Below are 8,995 nucleotides of genomic sequence, written 5' to 3'. Positions count from 1 at the left end.
GGATAACTTCAAGAAGCCAAATATGTATGCAATTGGAGGCCAAGATGAAATAGAGAATGGAAAGGAAGAAAAATATTTGAAGAATAATGGCCAAAATTTCCCAAATTTGATGAAAGTAAAGGCAAGAAGTTCAATAAGCCCCAAATACAAGAAACATGAAGAATAATAAGCCAAGGCATATCATAATCACATTGTTAAACACAAGTAAAAAGAAAATATTAAAAGTACCTAGAGAAAAAATATGATTCATTTGCAGGAACAGCACAGGGATAGCTGTAAATTTCTCATTGGAAACAATGAAAATAGGAAGATTGTGCTTCATTATCTTTAAAGCATTGTGATAGTTAATTTTATGTATAACTAGGCTGGACCATGATGATCAGATATTTGGTCAAACACTATGGAAGATTCTGTGAGGGCAATTTTTGAATGAGATCCCCATTTAAATTGGCAGACTTTGAGTAAAGCAGATTGACTTCAATAATGTGGGTGGACATCATCCAATCAGTTGAAGGCCTTCATAGACCAAAGACTGACTTTCTCCTATTGAAAAGGAAGTCTGCCAGCAGATGGCCTTTGGACTTGAATTGTAACACTGACCTTTCCCTAGGTATCCAGCCTGAAAAACTTCAAACTTAAACTGCAACATCAGCTCTTCCCTGGGGCTCTGACCTGCTGATGTATCCTGAAGATTTTAGCCTCACCAACCTCCATAATCATGTGAGCCAATTTCGGTGTGTGTGTGTGTGCATGCAGGCACAAACACATCTAATTTGTTCTGTTTCTCTGAAAAACTCTGACTAGTATAAGCTCTGACTAGCAGAAAAATTCTCAACGTAGATTGTATAACCTGGCAAAAATATCTTTCAAAAAATTGAAGGTGAAATGAAGACTTTTTCAGACACCAAATGTAGAGTTTATCATTCAGAGATGTACACTAGAAAATGTTAAATAAAATCCTTCACGCTAAAGGAAAATGATACCAGGTAGAAATATAAATTTACACAAAGGAATGAAGGGCCATTCAAGACCAGCCTCAGCAACTTAGTGAGGCCCTAAGCAACTTAGTGAGAACATGTCAAAATTTTAAAACATAAAAATAAAAAGGGCTGGGGCTGTAGCTCAGTGTAGAGCGCCCCTTGGTTCAATCCCCAGTGCCAAATAAATGAAAAAATAAATCCTTTTTATTTTTATTAACAGCAGTTTCAGATTTCCACTGGAAGATATAGAAATGTTGAAAGAACATCAACATATAAAATTAAAATTGTTGATGAAATATAAATTAACAATTTTCCTTGAACCTATCAGAGAACTCAAGTCAAAGGGCAGACAACTAACATGAATCTGGAGGGAGGTGCCTACAGAGAATAATAGGATTGAACCATTGTATACCCCCAAACACATGCCACTGAACACCATATAAGCTTTAGGACGATTAAAATTGAAATATTGGAGCTAGGACTGGGGCTGTAGCTCAGTGACAGAGGATGGGCCAGGCTTCCGATTTGAAATCCAGCTCAAATGGTTTTCTACCTCTTTATAGTCCTCCTCCAGAAATCCTACAGAGAATACCAAGGAAGATTGTAAGAATGTTCTCCCATATTTCTGGTTGGAGGAAAAGAGCAACAGCCACTGCCAAAATCCACCTAGTCTAACATATATGTTAGACTATACAACATCTTCACTATACAACAAGACTTTATGTGCAAGGGAATGCACTGATGGAATCCCATCACATTTGTGTGAGGTGAATGGAAATCATGATGGAAACTGCATCCACACTCATTTTTTCTAGAAGCATCTATATTTGGAGGAAGAGTAGTAATACTCATGAAGAACATGCCCCAAAACCCAGGTTCAAAATACTTGCCTAAGATTGAAACTTAAAAAGAACATTAGAGAATGCCCACTTTTGCCCCCGCCCCCAACCAGGCTAACAAACTTTGAACAAATATAGGATAGAATATCTGGGAGAATGTCAAGAGACAGATTCTATGGGGAAGAAAAACAAAAGCAAGATCTGGAGCCAAGTGGAGAAACAAAAACAAGGTATCACTAGAGGATTTTGAAATCTCTGGTGACCATGGCAACAACAAAATCCAACTCTGATAACCATAGCAACAAATTCCAACTCTGGTAACCATAGCAACTATAGCAACTAAGCAAATTTCAAACCTAGTCCAACTCCTGACTAGATCAACACAAACCCCCACACCAAAGGACCAGCAGAAGGATAAGCATGCTTATATCAAAGTAAAAAAAATTGATCTCAGTATGTATAATTGTATTCATGGTCATCTTTCAACAAGAAAAAATCATGTGGCTTACCAAAAAGCATGAAAAAACACAGATTGAAGAGACAAAGAAATCATCTAAAGCAGTCTCATATATCACGTGGCTGTTGGAACTATCATAAAGGGAATTTAAAACAACTATGATTAACATGTTTAAGCACTGGTTCTCAAAAGGAGACAATTTTGTCCACAGGGAATATTTGGCAACATCTGGAGGCATTTATTAGTGTCTTAATGGGAGAGGTGCTACTGGCATCTAGTGGATAGAGGCCAGAGATGGTGCTAAATATCCTACAATGTACAGGATAGCATATTACAACAGAAATAGCCATCTGAAAATGTCAATTTTCCAAGACTGGAACTGCTGTGTTAAAAGTTCTAATGGCAAAATTAGAAGCCATGCATGATTGCATCAATACTTTCAACAGAAAAACAGAAACTATAAGAATAAAATAGTTAGGATGACTATAGTAATCATTTCATGCCATCTATGTATATAAAAAAAATCATGTTGTTCGACTTAAATATACACAATAAAAAAGAATAAAGTGGAAATGTCATAAATCAAAAGCACACAAAAAATTAGATTATCTCTATTGGGCTCAAAAGTAGACTCACCACAGGTGGGGAAAGAATCACTGACCTTGAGGTTGAGTCAATAAAATTACCCAAACTGAAATATTAAGAGAAAAAAAGTAGGAAAATAGGACAGAATATGCAAGTGCTATTGAACAATAACAAATAATCTAATCATGCCTATTATTAGAATTATAGAAGTAGAAGAGAGAGAATAAAACAGAGGGAATATGAAGAAATAATGACTGAGAAGTTTCCAAAATTACTACCAAACACTACAGACAAGCTTTTCACATGACTTTGTAGGCTGGGGCAGGAGAATTTTGAGGCCAGCCAGGACAACTTAATAAGACCCTGTCTCAAAATAAAAATTAAAAAATCCTGGAATGTAGTTCAGTGATGGAGCACCCTGGGTCCAATCCCCAGTATCAAAAGAAAAAAATAGAATTTCAGAGATTGTTAAGCAGGAAATGCAATACAAAACAAAACAAAAAAACATAAAAAATTATCCCTAATATATGGTGGTTCCGCTTATGATTTTTTTTTTACTTTACAATGGTGCAAAAGTGTACCAATATAACCATTCTATTTTTCATTTTTGGCACAGTATTTTACAAATTACACAAGATATTCATCACTTTATTATAAAATGGGCTTAAAATGAGATGATTTTTCCCCACTGCAGGCTAACATAAGTGTTCTGAGCATCTTTAAGATCGGCTAAACTAAGCAATGATCTTTGGTAGGCTAGGTGTATTAAATGCATTTTCCATTTATGATATTTTCAACTTGTAATGAGTTTATTGGGACATACCCCATTATAAGTTGAAGAGTATCATACACACACAAACATAGAGATATCATATTCACATTGCCAAAAACCAAAGGCAAAGAGAAAAATCTTGCAGTTAGTCAGGGGTGAGAATACCTTTCCTACAGAGGAAGAATAATAAGAATCATAGCAGCCTTATCTTTAGAAACCATGAAAGTGACTATATCTCTTAAGGTTTGAAACATTCTATGTCCAATGAAAACATCTTTCAAAAGTCAACCAATGAGGGTTGGGGTTGTGGCTCAGTGGTAGAGCACTCACCTAGAATGTGTGAGGCACTGGGTTTTATCCTCAGCACCAGATAAATAAAATAAAGGTATTGTGTCAAAAATAGCAATATAAATAAAATACAAAATAGGGCTGGAGATGTGGCTCAGTGATTAAGTGCCTCTGGATTCGATCCCTGGTACAAAAAAAAAAAAAAAAAAAAAAAAGTCAACCAATGAGGGGCTGGACTTGTAGCTCAGTGGTAGACTGCTTGCCCAGCACATGAGACACTGGGTTTGATCCTTTGTACCACACAAAAAATACAAACAAAATAAAGTTATTTTTTAAAAATCAACCAATGTGACTTAACTGACCTTTACAGAATGTCCTCCCAACAACAGCAAAATCCACATTCTTCTCAAATTCACATAAAATATTCACCAAAATAGGCCATATTCTAGACCATAAAAGAAATTTTGACAAATAGAAAATAACAAAAATAATATGAAGCATAGTCTCAGGCAAATATATAAAATCAAACTAGAATCAATAACAGAGAGACATCTGGAAAACCCTCACATATTTGGAAGTTAAACAGAACATGTGTGAAAAAGGAGATCTTCAGGGAAATTAAAGAATATTTTCAACTAAATGAAAAATAAAATGGAATGTATAAAATTTGTGATATGCAGCTAAACCAGTGCTTGGAAAGAAATATATATATCCCAATTCATGAATATCCCAGTAGTAGAAATGATGTATTATATGAAAAGAAGAAAGATCTAAAAATCAATACCCTAGACTTCTACGTTAAGAAGAGAAAGTAAAATCTAAGTATAAGCATAAGAAAGAAAATGATAAAAATTCAAGAAAAAAATAATAAATTAATATAAGAAAACAACAGGTAATTTTTAAAACATGGTTTGTTGAATAGATTAATAAAGTTTATGAGAGAGAAAATCCATATCAGAGGATACCTCACTACTGATCTTAAAAGGATAAGGAGATAGTATGAACAATTCTATACCTATAAAATACACGAAATAGAATATATCTTGATCTGTTTTGTCTTACTATAACAAAATACCACAAACTAGATAATTCATAAAAAATAAAAAACTATTTTTGCACAAGTTCTAGAGACTGGGCAGTCCAAGGTCAAGATTCCTGAAGATTTGTTGTCTAGTTAATATCTGGCCCCTGCTCCAAAGATGGGTGCTTTGAATGCTGGGTTCTACAGAAGGAAGGAATGTTCTGTTCTCACATGGTGGAAGACAGAAGGGCAAAAAGACATGAACACCCTTATCTCATTCTTTTATAAAGACACCTAATCTCATTCACAGGAGAGGAGCCCTTATGGATATAATCTCCTCTTAAATACTATCACACTGGCAATACCTGAGTTTTGGGAAGGGCACATTCCAATCATAGACCAAATCCTATAATGATGAAAACTTGCAAAAATCACTCAAAAGAAACAGATAACCTTAATAACTCTATTTATTAAAATACTAAAATTGCAGTTAGCCATTCATCAACTGGCAGACATTGGATTGCTTCCAGGTTTTAGATATTATGAATAGTACTACTATGACCATACATGTACAAGTGTTTTCTGTAAGCATACAATTTAATCTGTTTGGGGTATATAAATAAGAGTGGAACTCTGTGTCATATGTAAACTCTATATTTAATCTATTGAGGAATTGGCAAACTGATTCCAAAAGGGCTATGCTACTTTGCATTCCTATCTCCTATGTGTGAGGATCCCAATTCATAAATATCCCAATTATTTATTTATTTATTTATTTATTATTTGTGGCTACTGCTCATCAAACAAGTCTGTTGATGTTATTTTTCCAACAACTCACATGATCGTTAGCATTTTTAGCAAAAAAGTATTTTTTTAACTAATGTGTACATTGATTTTTGGACACAATGCTATTGCATACTGAGTAAACTACAAAACAAACATGACTTTTACATGAACTAAGAAACCAAAATATTCAACTAATTCACTTTGTTGCAATATTTATTATATTGTGATAGTATATAAACAAACTTGTAATATCTCTGAAGTATGCTTGTATATGGAAGTTTTTCAGCACTCTTGTTAGCACTTGATATTTCTGATTTTAGAAAAATTTAGGTGCTATTGTGTATGTGTGTTCTCATTTACTGAATTTTTTATTGACAGATAATAATTGTACATGTTGTTTGGTACAGTGTAATGTTTGGTACACATATGCATTGTGTCAATATACAATCTTAATCTTAAAGTATCTTAAATCAAGACACTTTAGGTTTCTTAAACTATCTTAAATCAAGATACTTCAGGTTATCCATAATCTAAAACATTTATCATTTCTTTGTGATAGAACATATTCCTCTCTTCTAGCTACTTGGATTATATGATACAATAATGTTAACTATAGTCACCTAGAACACCAACATTTTTTCCTCCTAGGTGGCTATGACTTTGTACTCATTGAGTAATCTCTCCACATTCTCCTATCTGCCCTTACATTCCCAATCACTGGTAATCACTATTCTGCTCACTGGTTCTGAGTTCTGCTTTTTAGATTCCACATATGAATTTGAAATCATTTAGTGTTTGTCTTCAAGGGTCTGGCTTATTGCACTTAACATTATGATCTCCAGTTCGATCCATGTTACAAGTGAATTAGAGAATTTTGTTCTTTCTTATGCCTGACTCACATTCTATTTGTATGTATATACCACATTTTCTTCATCCACTCATCCATCAGTGGACACTTAAGGTTGTTTCCAAATCTTGACTATAGTAAATAGTGTTGCAATGAACATGGAAGTGAAGATATTTCTTGTCATAATGATTTTATTTCCTTTGGATAAATATCCAGTAGTAACAGGGGCTGGGATGGTAGCTCAGTTGATAGAGTGTGATGCACTGGGTTAAATCCTCAGCATCACATAAAAACAAATAAATAAAATAAAGGTATAAAAAATCCAGTAGTAGGAATGATCATATATCCTTTTTTATTTTAATTTCTTGAGGAAACTCCATACTGTTTTCTACAGCGACTCTACTAATTTATATTCTCACTAACACTGTGTAAGACTACCTTTCTCCATATTCTTATCAGATTTATCATTTTTCATATTTTGGATTATAACTGTACTAACTGTGGTGAAATGATATGTCATTGTTTTGTTTTGCATCTCCCTGATGATTAGTGATGTAGAGCATTTTTCACCAACATTTTTATTATCACTGTTCTATTATGCTTGAAGGAATATCTCACTTTGGTTTGGATTGGCAATTTCCTAATTTATAACTCTAAGATGAACATCTCTTCATTTGCTTATTTGCAATTTGAATATCTTTTGGGGAAAATGTTTATTTAAAGTGTTGTCCAGATTTTAGTTGGGTTGTCTTTTAATACTGAGCTGAAAGGAAGTCTATAATTCAAAAATAGGTAGAAAGATTCTTGACATTTAATTTGGCAATATTTTTTATTTGAAACCATATACAAAAAAAGAAATTATAAATAAAATCAATTACTACATCAAAATTAAAAACATCTGAGTACTGCCAATGCCCCTGAGGAGAAGCTGAGGTCAACATCAAATTTTAAATAAAGTATACACAAAACTGTTTCAGCAATGCAAACAATTAAGTGCATTGTTGTGGGTGATTATGCCATTGGTAAGACATGTCAGAGGAAGGGGAATTTGTCACAACATACAAATTTCCATCAGAATATGTACTAAAAGTTTTTGACAACTATGAAGTCATTGTTATAATTAGTGCAGAGCCATATACTCTTGGACTTTTTGATGCTTCAGGGAAAGATGATTATGACAGATTATGACCACTGGGTTATCCACAAACAGATGTTTCTAGTTTGTTTTTCCTTGGTCTCTCTATCCTTCTTTGAAAATGTGAAAGAAAAGTGGGTGTGTAAGGTAACTCACTATTGTATAAAGACTTCTCTTTTGCTTGTTGAGACTAAAATTGATCTCAGAGATGACCCCTCTACTATTGAGAAGCTTACAAACAAACAAACAAAAAAAACAACAAAAGCCTATCACTTCAGAGACTGATGAAAAGCTGGCCTGTGATCTGAAGGCTTGCAAGTATGTGAAGTGTTCTTCACTCACACAGAAAGGCCTAAAGAATGTGTTGGATGAACAAATATTAGCTGTTCTAGAGCCTCAAGAACCAAAGAAGAGTCATAGGTATGTATTGCTCTGCATGCCCCTCCAGAGCCCTTTCTGCAGAGCTGATATTGGCATCATACAAAAAGCAATGTTTAAATCAAACTAAAGATTAAAAATTAAAATTCTGTTTTGCGATAATGACAAATGCCCTGAACAGGATTTGAATGAAACATATGAAAGTGAATCAGAAGGATCCACTGTCTTACCCCTCCTCTGCCTCATTTTAGGCCCAGAGCTATGAAGTCAGCTGACCATGGATTGAACCTCTGAAACCAGGAGCCAAAATAAACTTTTCCACCTTTAAGTTGTTCTTGTCGGGTCTTTTGGTTACACTGATGTAAAAGTGACTAAAACTTAATTTCTAATTTATTTCACTTATAAGTGAAAAAGAACATTGCACTTTTTGAAATCTACTTAATGGATCAACTTAGTAATTTAAAAATCTTTCCCAGTCATTGTTTTATATGCTTAGCATAGATTTGCAACTCAATAGTGTATGATATGGTATTCTCAGAACCCAGGTGAAGACCTGGTATATAGAAGAAACATGAGGGATGAAGGCCTGCATCACTGAAGAGCTAGGAGTGGGGTAGGTTCTTTAACAAGGTGACTAGTCGAGGAAATGCTCTTATTCCTGTTTTGTGTATTATGGACATAATGCAGCCAGTTGCGGCTCTTAAGTTTAATAAAAATCATGGGAAAAGCCTTAGGAAAACTCAATAAGTGTTATTAAGGATTTTATCAGTTTATTTTGGTCATGGTTTCCAATTTTAAAAGACATTTATGCAATCTTTTCTACCTTCTCCAAATCCTATTTCTTGAAGTTTTATTAGTATTGAACAAGTGCTTTCTCATGTTTCATTTTTATATGTATCCTTTTCAG

At 34.0% G+C, this 8,995-nt stretch overlaps 1 pseudogene; it reads left to right on the top strand.

Annotated features, from left to right (window-relative positions):
• The first annotated feature begins 7,554 nt into the window (after positions 1-7,554).
• LOC114082412 (cell division control protein 42 homolog pseudogene) lies at positions 7,555-8,218 on the top strand (annotated as a pseudogene).
• Positions 8,219-8,995: the final 777 nt, after the last annotated feature.

The sequence above is a fragment of the Marmota flaviventris genome, chromosome X (assembly GCF_047511675.1).
Source record: "Marmota flaviventris isolate mMarFla1 chromosome X, mMarFla1.hap1, whole genome shotgun sequence".
Classification (NCBI taxonomy): domain Eukaryota; kingdom Metazoa; phylum Chordata; class Mammalia; order Rodentia; family Sciuridae; genus Marmota; species Marmota flaviventris.
The sequence above is the reverse complement of the archived record's forward strand: the minus strand, read 5'-3'. Positions and strand labels throughout refer to the sequence as shown.